The 16,850-nt window shown below is 40.6% G+C and overlaps 6 non-coding genes across 6 annotated transcripts; all 6 read left to right on the top strand.

Moving 5' to 3' along the window:
- Positions 1–3,962: 3,962 nt before the first annotated feature.
- Positions 3,963–4,034, top strand: TRNAE-CUC (transfer RNA glutamic acid (anticodon CUC)). Its single transcript has one exon. It is a non-coding gene; the product is annotated as a tRNA-Glu (tRNA).
- Positions 4,035–5,759: 1,725 nt separating this feature from the next.
- On the top strand, positions 5,760–5,831 carry TRNAE-CUC (transfer RNA glutamic acid (anticodon CUC)). Its single transcript has one exon. It is a non-coding gene; the product is annotated as a tRNA-Glu (tRNA).
- Positions 5,832–9,952: 4,121 nt separating this feature from the next.
- On the top strand, positions 9,953–10,024 carry TRNAE-CUC (transfer RNA glutamic acid (anticodon CUC)). Its single transcript has one exon. It is a non-coding gene; the product is annotated as a tRNA-Glu (tRNA).
- A 2,324-nt stretch (positions 10,025–12,348) lies between these two features.
- Positions 12,349–12,420, top strand: TRNAE-CUC (transfer RNA glutamic acid (anticodon CUC)). Its single transcript has one exon. It is a non-coding gene; the product is annotated as a tRNA-Glu (tRNA).
- A 527-nt stretch (positions 12,421–12,947) lies between these two features.
- On the top strand, positions 12,948–13,019 carry TRNAE-CUC (transfer RNA glutamic acid (anticodon CUC)). The gene has a single exon. It is a non-coding gene; the product is annotated as a tRNA-Glu (tRNA).
- Positions 13,020–15,061: 2,042 nt separating this feature from the next.
- TRNAE-CUC (transfer RNA glutamic acid (anticodon CUC)) lies at positions 15,062–15,133 on the top strand. Its single transcript has one exon. It is a non-coding gene; the product is annotated as a tRNA-Glu (tRNA).
- Positions 15,134–16,850: the final 1,717 nt, after the last annotated feature.

Genomic DNA, 16,850 nt, shown 5'->3' with positions numbered 1-16,850 from the left:
GAATATTTTTCAGTTAGCTACTAAAAGACTTGTGCTCTTGTACAAAAGTATTTTTTTCATTAGAACCAATTAGACCATATTTGATATCTGAGTCATTAATGTCTTCTTTCTTTAGCACCAGAACAATTTATCATGGAGCCAGGGACTCTCAACGTCTAGCTCCTCAAAATAATTTTTTCGTGCCAGTACTATACATCCATCAGGTAAAGCTGCTGTGTGGTGTAATTTAAGACTGCTATGCACAACCATTTTTACTCTCCTTCCTTCTAAAACTGATTCCTAGTAGCCCACTCCCTCACATTCCATTGCTTTGGACTTCATTCAGGAAATTTCCTTTTCTTTCATGGAGTGTCAAACAAAACCATCCCTCCCTGGTGGTCTAGTGGCTAGGATTCGGCGCTCTCACCGCCGCGGCCCGGGGTCAATTCCCGGTCAGGGAAAGTGAGGTCCTCGGAATATTTTTGCCAAAAACACCAACCTTTCAAAGAAATGATGCACTTTCAGTTCAGCGCATCATTTCTAATACTTGAGCAACAGTGAGTTGTCAAAACAGACAATGGAAATTGATAACAAAGAGTCAGCTATCTTCCTTTCTTAGTGAATATTTTTCAGTTAGCTACTAAAAGACTTGTGCTCTTGTACAAAAGTATTTTTTTCATCAGAACCAATTAGACCATATTTGATATCTGAGTCATTAATGTCTTCTTTCTTTAGCACCAGAACAATTTATCATGGAGCCAGGGACTCTCAACGTCTAGCTCCTCAAAATAATTTTTTCGTGCCAGTACTATACATCCATCAGGTAAAGCTGCTGTGTGGTGTAATTTAAGACTGCTATGCACAACCATTTTTACTCTCCTTCCTTCTAAAACTGATTCCTAGTAGCCCACTCCCTCACATTCCATTGCTTTGGACTTCATTCAGGAAACTTCCTTTTCTTTCATGGAGTGTCAAACTAAACCATCCCTCCCTGGTGGTCTAGAGGCTAGGATTCGGCGCTCTCACCGCCGCGGCCCGGGTTCGATTCCCGGTCAGTGAAAGTGAGGTCCTCGGAATGTTTTTGCCAAAAATACCAACCTTTCAAAGAAATGATGCACTTTCAGTTCAGCGCATCATTTCTAATACTTGAGCAACAGTGAGATGTCAAAACAGACAATGGAAATTGATAACAAAGAGTCAGCTATCTTCCTTTCTTAGTGAATATTTTTCAGTTACCTACTAAAAGACTTGTGCTCTTGTACAAAAGTATTTTTTTCATCAGAACCAATTAGACCATATTTGATATCTGAATCATTAATGTCTTCTTTCTTTAGCACGAGAACAATTTATCATGGAGCCAGGGACACTCAACGTCTAGCTCCTCAAAATAATTTTTTCGTGCCAGTACTATACATCCATCAGGTAAAGCTGCTGTGTGGTGTAATTTAAGACTGCTATGCACAACCATTTTTACTCTCCTTCATTCTAAAACTGATTCCTAGTAGCCCACTCCCTCACATTCCATTGCTTTGGACTTCATTCAGGAAATTTCCTTTTCTTTCATGGAGTGTCAAACAAAACCATCCCTCCTAGGTGGTCTAGTGGCTAGGATTCGGCGCTCTCACCGCCGCGGCACGGGGTCAATTCCCGGTCAGGGAAAGTGAGGTCCTCGGAATATTTTTGCCAAAAACACCAACCTTTCAAAGAAATGATGCACTTTCAGTTCAGCGCATCATTTCTAATACTTGAGCAACAGTGAGTTGTCAAAACAGACAATGGAAATTGATAACAAAGAGTCAGCTATCTTCCTTTCTTAGTGAATATTTTTCAGTTAGCTACTAAAAGACTTGTGCTCTTGTACAAAAGTATTTTTTTCATCAGAACCAATTAGACCATATTTGATATCTGAGTCATTAATGTCTTCTTTCTTTAGCACCAGAACAATTTATCATGGAGCCAGGGACTCTCAACGTCTAGCTCCTCAAAATAATTTTTTCGTGCCAGTACTATACATCCATCAGGTAAAGCTGCTGTGTGGTGTAATTTAAGACTGCTATGCACAACCATTTTTACTCTCCTTCCTTCTAAAACTGATTCCTAGTAGCCCACTCCCTCACATTCCATTGCTTTGGACTTCATTCAGGAAACTTCCTTTTCTTTCATGGAGTGTCAAACTAAACCATCCCTCCCTGGTGGTCTAGAGGCTAGGATTCGGCGCTCTCACCGCCGCGGCCCGGGTTCGATTCCCGGTCAGTGAAAGTGAGGTCCTCGGAATGTTTTTGCCAAAAATACCAACCTTTCAAAGAAATTATGCACTTTCAGTTCAGCGCATCATTTCTAATACTTGAGCAACAGTGAGATGTCAAAACAGACAATGGAAATTGATAACAAAGAGTCAGCTATCTTCCTTTCTTAGTGAATATTTTTCAGTTACCTACTAAAAGACTTGTGCTCTTGTACAAAAGTATTTTTTTCATCAGAAACAATTAGACCATATTTGATATCTGAATCATTAATGTCTTCTTTCTTTAGCACGAGAACAATTTATCATGGAGCCAGGGACACTCAACGTCTAGCTCCTCAAAATAATTTTTTCGTGCCAGTACTATACATCCATCAGGTAAAGCTGCTGTGTGGTGTAATTTAAGACTGCTATGCACAACCATTTTTACTCTCCTTCCTTCTAAAACTGATTCCTAGTAGCCCACTCCCTCACATTCCATTGCTTTGGACTTCATTCAGGAAACTTCCTTTTCTTTCATGGAGTGTCAAACTAAACCATCCCTCCCTGGTGGTCTAGAGGCTAGGATTCGGCACTCTCACCGCCGCGGCCCGGGTTCGATTCCCGGTCAGGGAAAGTGAGGTCCTCGGAATGTTTTTGCCAAAAACTCCAACCTTTCAAAGAAATGATGCACTTTCAGTTCAGCGCATCATTTCTAATACTTGAGCAACAGTGAGTTGTCAAAACAGACAATGGAAATTGATAACAAAGAGTCAGCTATCTTCCTTTCTTAGTGAATATTTTTCAGTTAGCTACTAAAAGACTTGTGCTCTTGTACAAAAGTATTTTTTTCATCAGAACCAATTAGACCATATTTGATATCTGAGTCATTAATGTCTTCTTTCTTTAGCACCAGAACAATTTATCATGGAGCCAGGGACTCTCAACGTCTAGCTCCTCAAAATAATTTTTTCGTGCCAGTACTATACATCCATCAGGTAAAGCTGCTGTGTGGTGTAATTTAAGACTGCTATGCACAACCATTTTTACTCTCCTTCCTTCTAAAACTGATTCCTAGTAGCCCACTCCCTCACATTTCATTGCTTTGGACTTCATTCAGGAAATTTCCTTTTCTTTCATGGAGTGTCAAACAAAACCATCCCTCCCTGGTGGTCTAGTGGCTAGGATTCGGCGCTCTCACCGCCGCGGCCCGGGGTCAATTCCCGGTCAGGGAAAGTGAGGTCCTCGGAATATTTTTGCCAAAAACACCAACCTTTCAAAGAAATGATGCACTTTCAGTTCAGCGCATCATTTCTAATACTTGAGCAACAGTGAGTTGTCAAAACAGACAATGGAAATTGATAACAAAGAGTCAGCTATCTTCCTTTCTTAGTGAATATTTTTCAGTTAGCTACTAAAAGACTTGTGCTCTTGTACAAAAGTATTTTTTTCATCAGAACCAATTAGACCATATTTGATATCTGAGTCATTAATGTCTTCTTTCTTTAGCACCAGAACAATTTATCATGGAGCCAGGGACTCTCAACGTCTAGCTCCTCAAAATAATTTTTTCGTGCCAGTACTATACATCCATCAGGTAAAGCTGCTGTGTGGTGTAATTTAAGACTGCTATGCACAACCATTTTTACTCTCCTTCCTTCTAAAACTGATTCCTAGTAGCCCACTCCCTCACATTCCATTGCTTTGGACTTCATTCAGGAAACGTCCTTTTCTTTCATGGAGTGTCAAACTAAAACATCCCTCCCTGGTGGTCTAGTGGCTAGGATTCGGCGCTCTCACCGCCGCGGCCCGGGTTTGATTCCCGGTCAGGGAAAGTGAGGTCCTCTGAATATTTTTGCCAAAAACACCAACCTTTCAAAGAAATGATGCACTTTCAGTTCAGCGCATCATTTCTAATACTTGAGCAACAGTGAGTTGTCAAAACAGACAATGGAAATTGATAACAAAGAGTCAGCTATCTTCCTTTCTTAGTGAATATTTTTCAGTTAGCTACTAAAAGACTTGTGCTCTTGTACAAAAGTATTTTTTTCATCAGAACCAATTAGACCATATTTGATATCTGAGTCATTAATGTCTTCTTTCTTTAGCACCAGAACAATTTATCATGGAGCCAGGGACTCTCAACGTCTAGCTCCTCAAAATAATTTTTTCGTGCCAGTACTATACATCCATCAGGTAAAGCTGCTGTGTGGTGTAATTTAAGACTGCTATGCACAACCATTTTTACTCTCCTTCCTTCTAAAACTGATTCCTAGTAGCCCACTCCCTCACATTCCATTGCTTTGGACTTCATTCAGGAAACTTCCTTTTCTTTCATGGAGTGTCAAACTAAACCATCCCTCCCTGGTGGTCTAGAGGCTAGGATTCGGCGCTCTCACCGCCGCGGCCCGGGTTCGATTCCCGGTCAGTGAAAGTGAGGTCCTCGGAATGTTTTTGCCAAAAACACCAACCTTTCAAAGAAATTATGCACTTTCAGTTCAGCGCATCATTTCTAATACTTGAGCAACAGTGAGATGTCAAAACAGACAATGGAAATTGATAACAAAGAGTCAGCTATCTTCCTTTCTTAGTGAATATTTTTCAGTTACCTACTAAAAGACTTGTGCTCTTGTACAAAAGTATTTTTTTCATCAGAACCAATTAGACCATATTTGATATCTGAATCATTAATGTCTTCTTTCTTTAGCACGAGAACAATTTATCATGGAGCCAGGGACACTCAACGTCTAGCTCCTCAAAATAATTTTTTTGTGCCAGTACTATACATCCATCAGGTAAAGCTGCTGTGTGGTGTAATTTAAGACTGCTATGCACAACCATTTTTACTCTCCTTCCTTCTAAAACTGATTCCTAGTAGCCCACTCCCTCACATTCCATTGCTTTGGACTTCATTCAGGAAACTTCCTTTTCTTTCATGGAGTGTCAAACTAAACCATCCCTCCCTGGTGGTCTAGAGGCTAGGATTCGGCACTCTCACCGCCGCGGCCCGGGTTCGATTCCCGGTCAGTGAAAGTGAGGTCCTCGGAATGTTTTTGCCAAAAACACCAACCTTTCAAAGAAATGATGCACTTTCAGTTCAGCGCATCATTTCTAATACTTGAGCAACAGTGAGTTGTCAAAACAGACAATGGAAATTGATAACAAAGAGTCAGCTATCTTCCTTTCTTAGTGAATATTTTTCAGTTAGCTACTAAAAGACTTGTGCTCTTGTACAAAAGTATTTTTTTCATCAGAACCAATTAGACCATATTTGATATCTGAGTCATTAATGTCTTCTTTCTTTAGCACCAGAACAATTTATCATGGAGCCAGGGACTCTCAACGTCTAGCTCCTCAAAATAATTTTTTCGTGCCAGTACTATACATCCATCAGGTAAAGCTGCTGTGTGGTGTAATTTAAGACTGCTATGCACAACCATTTTTACTCTCCTTCCTTCTAAAACTGATTCCTAGTAGCCCACTCCCTCACATTCCATTGCTTTGGACTTCATTCAGGAAACTTCCTTTTCTTTCATGGAGGGTCAAACTAAAACATCCCTCCCTGGTGGTCTAGTGGCTAGGATTCGGCGCTCTCACCGCCGCGGCCCGGGTTTGATTCCCGGTCAGGGAAAGTGAGGTCCTCTGAATATTTTTGCCAAAAACACCAACCTTTCAAAGAAATGATGCACTTTCAGTTCAGCGCATCATTTCTAATACTTGAGCAACAGTGAGTTGTCAAAACAGACAATGGAAATTGATAACAAAGAGTCAGCTATCTTCCTTTCTTAGTGAATATTTTTCAGTTAGCTACTAAAAGACTTGTGCTCTTGTACAAAAGTAGTTTTTTCATCAGAACCAATTAGACCATATTTGATATCTGAGTCATTAATGTCTTCTTTCTTTAGCACCAGAACAATTTATCATGGAGCCAGGGACTCTCAACGTCTAGCTCCTCAAAATAATTTTTTCGTGCCAGTACTATACATCCATCAGGTAAAGCTGCTGTGTGGTGTAATTTAAGACTGCTATGCACAACCATTTTTACTCTCCTTCCTTCTAAAACTGATTCCTAGTAGCCCACTCCCTCACATTCCATTGCTTTGGACTTCATTCAGGAAACTTCCTTTTCTTTCATGGAGTGTCAAACTAAACCATCCCTCCCTGGTGGTCTAGAAGCTAGGATTCGGCGCTCTCACCGCCGCGGCCCGGGTTCGATTCCCGGTCAGTGAAAGTGAGGTCCTCGGAATGTTTTTGCCAAAAACACCAACCTTTCAAAGAAATTATGCACTTTCAGTTCAGCGCATCATTTCTAATACTTGAGCAACAGTGAGATGTCAAAACAGACAATGGAAATTGATAACAAAGAGTCAGCTATCTTCCTTTCTTAGTGAATATTTTTCCGTTAGCTACTAAAAGACTTGTGCTCTTGTACAAAAGTATTTTTTTCATCAGAACCAATTAGACCATATTTGATATCTGAATCATTAATGTCTTCTTTCTTTAGCACGAGAACAATTTATCATGGAGCCAGGGACACTCAACGTCTAGCTCCTCAAAATAATTTTTTTGTGCCAGTACTATACATCCATCAGGTAAAGCTGCTGTGTGGTGTAATTTAAGACTGCTATGCACAACCATTTTTACTCTCCTTCCTTCTAAAACTGATTCCTAGTAGCCCACTCCCTCACATTCCATTGCTTTGGACTTCATTCAGGAAACTTCCTTTTCTTTCATGGAGTGTCAAACTAAACCATCCCTCCCTGGTTGTCTAGAGGCTAGGATTCGGTGCTCTCACCGCCGCGGCCCGGGTTCGATTCCCGGTCAGTGAAAGTGAGGTCCTCGGAATGTTTTTGCCAAAAACACCAACCTTTCAAAGAAATGATGCACTTTCAGTTCAGCGCATCATTTCTAATACTTGAGCAACAGTGAGATGTCAAAACAGACAATGGAAATTGATAACAAAGAGTCAGCTATCTTCCTTTCTTAGTGAATATTTTTCAATTAGCTACTAAAAGACTTGTGCTCTTGTACAAAAGTATTTTTTTCATCAGAACCAATTAGACCATATTTGATATCTGAATCATTAATGTCTTCTTTCTTTAGCACGAGAACAATTTATCATGGAGCCAGGGACTCTCAACGTCTAGCTCCTCAAAATAATTTTTTCGTGCCAGTACTATACATCCATCAGGTAAAGCTGCTGTGTGGTGTAATTTAAGACTGCTATGCACAACCATTTTTATTCTCCTTCCGTCTAAAACTGATTCCTAGTAGCCCACTCCCTCACATTCCATTGCTTTGGACTTCATTCAGGAAACTTCCTTTTCTTTCATGGAGTGTCAAACTAAACCATCCCTCCCGGGTGGTCTAGTGGCTAGGATTCGGTGCTCTCACTGCCGCGGTCCGGGTTCGATTCCCTGTCAGGGAAAGTGAGGTCCTCGGAATACTTTTGCCAAAAACACCAACCTTTCAAAGAAATGATGCACTTTCAGTTCAGCGCATCATTTCTAATACTTGAGCAACAGTGAGTTGTCAAAACAGACAATGGAAATTGATAACAAAGAGTCAGCTATCTTCCTTTCTTAGTGAATATTTTTCAGTTAGCTACTAAAAGACTTGTGCTCTTGTACAAAAGTATTTTTTTCATCAGAACCAATTAGACCATATTTGATATCTGAGTCATTAATGTCTTCTTTCTTTAGCACCAGAACAATTTATCATGGAGCCAGGGACTCTCAACGTCTAGCTCCTCAAAATAATTTTTTCGTGCCAGTACTATACATCCATCAGGTAAAGCTGCTGTGTGGTGTAATTTAAGACTGCTATGCACAACCATTTTTACTCTCCTTCCTTCTAAAACTGATTCCTAGTAGCCCACTCCCTCACATTCCATTGCTTTGGACTTCATTCAGGAAACTTCCTTTTCTTTCATGGAGTGTCAAACTAAACCATCCCTCCCTGGTGGTCTAGAGGCTAGGATTCGGCGCTCTCACCGCCGCGGCCCGGGTTCGATTCCCGGTCAGTGAAAGTGAGGTCCTCGGAATGTTTTTGCCAAAAACACCAACCTTTCAAAGAAATGATGCACTTTCAGTTCAGCGCATCATTTCTAATACTTGAGCAACAGTGAGATGTCAAAACAGACAATGGAAATTGATAACAAAGAGTCAGCTATCTTCCTTTCTTAGTGAATATTTTTCAGTTAGCTACTAAAAGACTTGTGCTCTTGTACAAAAGTATTTTTTTCATCAGAACCAATTAGACCATATTTGATATCTGAGTCATTAATGTCTTCTTTCTTTAGCACCAGAACAATTTATCATGGAGCCAGGGACTCTCAACGTCTAGCTCCTCAAAATAATTTTTTCGTGCCAGAACTATACATCCATCAGGTAAAGCTGCTGTGTGGTGTAATTTAAGACTGCTATGCACAACCATTTTTACTATCCTTCCTTCTAATACTGATTCCTAGTAGCCCACTCCCTCACATTCCATTGCTTTGGACTTCATTCAGGAAACTTCCTTTTCTTTCATGGAGTGTCAAACTAAACCATCCCTCACTGGTGGTCTAGAGGCTAGGATTCGGCGCTCTCACCGCCGCTGCCCGGGTTCGATTCCCGGTCAGTGAAAGTGAGGTCCTCGGAATGTTTTTGCCAAAAACACCAACCTTTCAAAGAAATGATGCACTTTCAGTTCAGCGCATCATTTCTAATACTTGAGCAACAGTGAGTTGTCAAAACAGACAATGGAAATTGATAACAAAGAGTCAGCTATCTTCCTTTCTTAGTGAATATTTTTCAGTTAGCTACTAAAAGACTTGTGCTCTTGTACAAAAGTATTTTTTTCATCAGAACCAATTAGACCATATTTGATATCTGAGTCATTAATGTCTTCTTTCTTTAGCACCAGAACAATTTATCATGGAGCCAGGGACTCTCAACGTCTAGCTCCTCAAAATAATTTTTTCGTGCCAGTACTATACATCCATCAGGTAAAGCTGCTGTGTGGTGTAATTTAAGACTGCTATGCACAACCATTTTTACTCTCCTTCCTTCTAATACTGATTCCTAGTAGCCCACTCCCTCACATTCCATTGCTTTGGACTTCATTCAGGAAACTTCCTTTTCTTTCATGGAGTGTCAAACTAAACCATCCCTCACTGGTGGTCTAGAGGCTAGGATTCGGCGCTCTCACCGCCGCTGCCCGGGTTCGATTCCCGGTCAGTGAAAGTGAGGTCCTCGGAATGTTTTTGCCAAAAACACCAACCTTTCAAAGAAATGATGCACTTTCAGTTCAGCGCATCATTTCTAATACTTGAGCAACAGTGAGTTGTCAAAACAGACAATGGAAATTGATAACAAAGAGTCAGCTATCTTCCTTTCTTAGTGAATATTTTTCAGTTAGCTACTAAAAGACTTGTGCTCTTGTACAAAAGTATTTTTTTCATCAGAACCAATTAGACCATATTTGATATCTGAGTCATTAATGTCTTCTTTCTTTAGCACCAGAACAATTTATCATGGAGCCAGGGACTCTCAACGTCTAGCTCCTCAAAATAATTTTTTCGTGCCAGTACTATACATCCATCAGGTAAAGCTGCTGTGTGGTGTAATTTAAGACTGCTATGCACAACCATTTTTACTCTCCTTCCCTCTAAAACTGATTCCTAGTAGCCCACTCTCTCACATTCCTTTGCTTTGGACTTCATTCAGGAAACTTCCTTTTCTTTCATGGAGTGTCAAACTAAACCATCCCTCCCTGGTGGTCTAGTGGCTAGGATTCGGCGCTCTCACCGCCGCGGCCCGGGTTCGATTCCCGGTCAGGGAAAGTGAGGTCCTCGGAATATTTTTGCCAAAAACACCAACCTTTCAAAGAAATGATGCACTTTCAGTTCAGCGCATCATTTCTAATACTTGAGCAACAGTGAGTTGTCAAAACAGACAATGGAAATTGATAACAAAGAGTCAGCTATCTTCCTTTCTTAGTGAATATTTTTCAGTTAGCTACTAAAAGACTTGTGCTCTTGTACAAAAGTATTTTTTTCATCAGAACCAATTAGACCATATTTGATATCTGAGTCATTAATGTCTTCTTTCTTTAGCACCAGAACAATTTATCATGGAGCCAGGGACTCTCAACGTCTAGCTCCTCAAAATAATTTTTTCGTGCCAGTACTATACATCCATCAGGTAAAGCTGCTGTGTGGTGTAATTTAAGACTGCTATGCACAACCATTTTTACTCTCCTTCCTTCTAAAACTGATTCCTAGTAGCCCACTCCCTCACATTCCATTGCTTTGGACTTCATTCAGGAAACTTCCTTTTCTTTCATGGAGTGTCAAACAAAACCATCCCTCCCTGGTGGTCTAGTGGCTAGGATTCGGCGCTCTCACCGCCGCGGCCCGGGGTCGATTCCCGGTCAGGGAAAGTGAGGTCCTCGGAATATTTTTGCCAAAAACACCAACCTTTCAAAGAAATGATGCACTTTCAGTTCAGCGCATCATTTCTAATACTTGAGCAACAGTGAGTTGTCAAAACAGACAATGGAAATTGATAACAAAGAGTCAGCTATCTTCCTTTCTTAGTGAATATTTTTCAGTTAGCTACTAAAAGACTTGTGCTCTTGTACAAAAGTATTTTTTTCATCAGAACCAATTAGACCATATTTGATATCTGAGTCATTAATGTATTCTTTCTTTAGCACCAGAACAATTTATCATGGAGCCAGGGACTCTCAACGTCTAGCTCCTCAAAATAATTTTTTCGTGCCAGTACTATACATCCATCAGGTAAAGCTGCTGTGTGGTGTAATTTAAGACTGCTATGCACAACCATTTTTACTCTCCTTCCTTCTAAAACTGATTCCTAGTAGCTCACTCCCTCACATTCCATTGCTTTGGACTTCATTCAGGAAACTTCCTTTTCTTTCATGGAGTGTCAAACAAAACCATCCCTCCCTGGTGGTCTAGTGGCTAGGATTCGGCGCTCTCACCGCCGCGGCCCGGGGTCGATTCCCGGTCAGGGAAAGTGAGGTCCTCGGAATATTTTTGCCAAAAACACCAACCTTTCAAAGAAATGATGCACTTTCAGTTCAGCGCATCATTTCTAATACTTGAGCAACAGTTAGATGTCAAAACAGACAATGGAAATTGATAACAAAGAGTCAGCTATCTTCCTTTCTAAGTGAATATTTTTCAGTTACCTACTAAAAGACTTGTGCTCTTGTACAAAAGTATTTTTTTCATCAGAACCAATTAGACCATATTTGATATCTGAATCATTAATGTCTTCTTTCTTTAGCACGAGAACAATTTATCATGGAGCCAGGGACACTCAACGTCTAGCTCCTCAAAATAATTTTTTTGTGCCAGTACTATACATCCATCAGGTAAAGCTGCTGTGTGGTGTAATTTAAGACTGCTATGCACAACCATTTTTACTCTCCTTCCTTCTAAAACTGATTCCTAGTAGCCCACTCCCTCACATTCCATTGCTTTGGACTTCATTCAGGAAACTTCCTTTTCTTTCATGGAGTGTCAAACAAAACCATCCCTCCCTGGTGGTCTAGTGGCTAGGATTCGGCGCTCTCACCGCCGCGGCCCGGGGTCGATTCCCGGTCAGGGAAAGTGAGGTCCTCGGAATATTTTTGCCAAAAACACCAACCTTTCAAAGAAATGATGCACTTTCAGTTCAGCGCATCATTTCTAATACTTGAGCAACAGTTAGATGTCAAAACAGACAATGGAAATTGATAACAAAGAGTCAGCTATCTTCCTTTCTAAGTGAATATTTTTCAGTTACCTACTAAAAGACTTGTGCTCTTGTACAAAAGTATTTTTTTCATCAGAACCAATTAGACCATATTTGATATCTGAATCATTAATGTCTTCTTTCTTTAGCACGAGAACAATTTATCATGGAGCCAGGGACACTCAACGTCTAGCTCCTCAAAATAATTTTTTTGTGCCAGTACTATACATCCATCAGGTAAAGCTGCTGTGTGGTGTAATTTAAGACTGCTATGCACAACCATTTTTACTCTCCTTCCTTCTAAAACTGATTCCTAGTAGCCCACTCCCTCACATTCCATTGCTTTGGACTTCATTCAGGAAACTTCCTTTTCTTTCATGGAGTGTCAAACTAAACCATCCCTCCCTGGTGGTCTAGTGGCTAGGATTCGGCGCTCTCACCGCCGCGTCCCGGGTTCGATTCCCGGTCAGGGAAAGTGAGTTCCTCGGAAAATTTTGGCCAAAAACTCCAACCTTTCAAAGAAATGATGCACTTTCAGTTCAGCGCATCATTTCTAATACTTGAGCAACAGTTAGATGTCAAAACAGACAATGGAAATTGATAACAAAGAGTCAGCTATCTTCCTTTCTTAGTGAATATTTTTCAGTTACCTACTAAAAGACTTGTGCTCTTGTACAAAAGTATTTTTTTCATCAGAACCAATTAGACCATATTTGATATCTGAATCATTAATGTCTTCTTTCTTTAGCACGAGAACAATTTATCATGGAGCCAGGGACACTCAACGTCTAGCTCCTCAAAATAATTTTTTTGTGCCAGTACTATACATCCATCAGGTAAAGCTGCTGTGTGGTGTAATTTAAGACTGCTATGCACAACCATTTTTACTCTCCTTCCTTCTAAAACTGATTCCTAGTAGCCCACTCCCTCACATTCCATTGCTTTGGACTTCATTCAGGAAACTTCCTTTTCTTTCATGGAGTGTCAAACTAAACCATCCCTCCCTGGTGGTCTAGTGGCTAGGATTCGGCGCTCTCACCGCCGCGTCCCGGGTTCGATTCCCGGTCAGGGAAAGTGAGTTCCTCGGAAAATTTTGGCCAAAAACTCCAACCTTTCAAAGAAATGATGCACTTTCAGTTCAGCGCATCATTTCTAATACTTGAGCAACAGTGAGATGTCAAAACAGGCAATGGAAATTTAAAACAAAGAGTAAGCTATCTTCCTTTCTTAGTGAATATTTTTCAGTTAGCTACTAAAAGACTTGTGCTCTTGTACAAAAGTATTTTTTTTGACAAGGAGTGTCAAACTAAACCATCCTTCCCTCGTGGTCTACTGGCTAGGATTCGGCGCTCTCACTGCCGCGGCCCGGGTTCGATTCCCGGTCAGGGAAAGTGAGGTCCTTGGAATATTTTTGCCAAAAACACCAACCTTTCAAAGAAATGATGCACTTTCAGTTCAGCGCATTATTTCTAATACTTGAGCAACAGTGAGTTGTCAAAACAGACAATGGAAATTGATAACAAAGAGTCAGCTATCTTCCTTTCTTAGTGAATTTTTTTCAGTTAGCTACTAAAAGACTTGTGCTCTTGTACAAAAGTATTTTTTTCATCAGAACCAATTAGACCTTATTTGATATCTGAATCATTAATGTCTTCTTTCTTTAGCACCAGAACAATTTATCATGGAGCCAGGGACTCTCAACGTCTAGCTCCTCAAAATAATTTTTTCGTGCCAGTACTATACATCCATCAGGTAAAGCTGCTGTGTGATGTAATTTAAGACTGCTATGCACAACCATTTTTACTCTCCTTCCTTCTAAAACTGATTCCTAGTAGCCCACTCCCTCACATTCCATTGCTTTGGACTTCATTCAGGAAACTTCCTTTTCTTTCATGGAGTGTCAAACAAAACCATCCCTCCCTGGTGGTCTAGTGGCTAGGATTCGGCGCTCTCACCGCCGCGGCCCGGGGTCGATTCCCGGTCAGGGAAAGTGAGGTCCTCGGAATATTTTTGCCAAAAACACCAACCTTTCAAAGAAATGATGCACTTTCAGTTCAGCGCATCATTTCTAATACTTGAGCAACAGTGAGTTGTCAAAACAGACAATGGAAATTGATAACAAAGAGTCAGCTATCTTCCTTTCTTAGTGAATATTTTTCAGTTAGCTACTAAAAGACTTGTGCTCTTGTACAAAAGTATTTTTTTCATCAGAACCAATTAGACCATATTTGATATCTGAGTCATTAATGTATTCTTTCTTTAGCACCAGAACAATTTATCATGGAGCCAGGGACTCTCAACGTCTAGCTCCTCAAAATAATTTTTTCGTGCCAGTACTATACATCCATCAGGTAAAGCTGCTGTGTGGTGTAATTTAAGACTGCTATGCACAACCATTTTTACTCTCCTTCCTTCTAAAACTGATTCCTAGTAGCCCACTCCCTCACATTCCATTGCTTTGGACTTCATTCAGGAAACTTCCTTTTCTTTCATGGAGTGTCAAACAAAACCATCCCTCCCTGGTGGTCTAGTGGCTAGGATTCGGCGCTCTCACCGCCGCGGCCCGGGGTCGATTCCCGGTCAGGGAAAGTGAGGTCCTCGGAATATTTTTGCCAAAAACACCAACCTTTCAAAGAAATGATGCACTTTCAGTTCAGCGCATCATTTCTAATACTTGAGCAACAGTTAGATGTCAAAACAGACAATGGAAATTGATAACAAAGAGTCAGCTATCTTCCTTTCTTAGTGAATATTTTTCAGTTACCTACTAAAAGACTTGTGCTCTTGTACAAAAGTATTTTTTTCATCAGAACCAATTAGACCATATTTGATATCTGAATCATTAATGTCTTCTTTCTTTAGCACGAGAACAATTTATCATGGAGCCAGGGACACTCAACGTCTAGCTCCTCAAAATAATTTTTTTGTGCCAGTACTATACATCCATCAGGTAAAGCTGCTGTGTGGTGTAATTTAAGACTGCTATGCACAACCATTTTTACTCTCCTTCCTTCTAAAACTGATTCCTAGTAGCCCACTCCCTCACATTCCATTGCTTTGGACTTCATTCAGGAAACTTCCTTTTCTTTCATGGAGTGTCAAACTAAACCATCCCTCCCTGGTGGTCTAGTGGCTAGGATTCGGCGCTCTCACCGCCGCGTCCCGGGTTCGATTCCCGGTCAGGGAAAGTGAGTTCCTCGGAAAATTTTGGCCAAAAACTCCAACCTTTCAAAGAAATGATGCACTTTCAGTTCAGCGCATCATTTCTAATACTTGAGCAACAGTGAGATGTCAAAACAGGCAATGGAAATTTAAAACAAAGAGTAAGCTATCTTCCTTTCTTAGTGAATATTTTTCAGTTAGCTACTAAAAGACTTGTGCTCTTGTACAAAAGTATTTTTTTTGACATGGAGTGTCAAACTAAACCATCCTTCCCTCGTGGTCTACTGGCTAGGATTCGGCGCTCTCACTGCCGCGGCCCGGGTTCGATTCCCGGTCAGGGAAAGTGAGGTCCTTGGAATATTTTTGCCAAAAACACCAACCTTTCAAAGAAATGATGCACTTTCAGTTCAGCGCATTATTTCTAATACTTGAGCAACAGTGAGTTGTCAAAACAGACAATGGAAATTGATAACAAAGAGTCAGCTATCTTCCTTTCTTAGTGAATTTTTTTCAGTTAGCTACTAAAAGACTTGTGCTCTTGTACAAAAGTATTTTTTTCATCAGAACCAATTAGACCTTATTTGATATCTGAATCATTAATGTCTTCTTTCTTTAGCACCAGAACAATTTATCATGGAGCCAGGGACTCTCAACGTCTAGCTCCTCAAAATAATTTTTTCGTGCCAGTACTATACATCCATCAGGTAAAGCTGCTGTGTGGTGTAATTTAAGACTGCTGTGCACAACCATTTTTACTCTCCTTCCTTCTAAAACTGATTCCTAGTAGCCCACTCCCTCACATTCCATTGCTTTGGACTTCATTCAGGAAACTTCCTTTTCTTTCATGGAGTGTCAAACTAAACCATCCCTCCCTGGTGGTCTAGTGGCTAGGATTCGGCGCTCTCACCACCGCCGCCCGAGTTCGATTCCTGGTCAGGGCAAGTGAGGTCCTCTGAATATTTTTGCCAAAAACACCAACCTTTCAAAGAAATGATGCACTTTCAGTTCAGCACATCATTTTTAATACTTGAGCAACAGTGAGATGTCAAAACAGGCAATGGAAATTGAAAACAAAGAGTCAGCTATCTTCCTTTCTTAGTGAATATTTTTCAGTTAGCTACTAAAAGACTTGTGCTCTTGTACAAAAGTATTTTTTTCATCAGAACCAATTAGACCATATTTGATATCTGAGTCATTAATGTCTTCTTTCTTTAGCACCAGAACAATTTATCATGGAGCCAGGGACTCTCAACGTCTAGCTCCTCAAAATAATTTTTTCGTGCCAGTACTATACATCCATCAGGTAAAGCTGCTGTGTGGTGTAATTTAAGACTGCTGTGCACAACCATTTTTACTCTCCTTCCTTCTAAAACTGATTCCTAGTAGCCCACTCCCTCACATTCCATTGCTTTGGACTTCATTCAGGAAACTTCCTTTTCTTTCATGGAGTGTCAAACTAAACCATCCCTCCCTGGTGGTCTAGTGGCTAGGATTCGGCGCTCTCACCACCGCCGCCCGGGTTCGATTCCTGGTCAGGGCAAGTGAGGTCCTCTGAATATTTTTGCCAAAAACACCAACCTTTCAAAGAAATGATGCACTTTCAGTTCAGCACATCATTTTTAATACTTGAGCAACAGTGAGATGTCAAAACAGGCAATGGAAATTGAAAACAAAGAGTCAGCTATCTTCCTTTCTTAGTGAATATTTTTCAGTTAGCTACTAAAAGACTTGTGCTCTTGTAC

Source organism: Taudactylus pleione, unplaced genomic scaffold (assembly GCF_031769625.1).
Source record: "Taudactylus pleione unplaced genomic scaffold, aTauple2 ptg000174l, whole genome shotgun sequence".
NCBI classification, from domain to species: domain Eukaryota; kingdom Metazoa; phylum Chordata; class Amphibia; order Anura; family Myobatrachidae; genus Taudactylus; species Taudactylus pleione.
The sequence above is the reverse complement of the archived record's forward strand: the minus strand, read 5'-3'. Positions and strand labels throughout refer to the sequence as shown.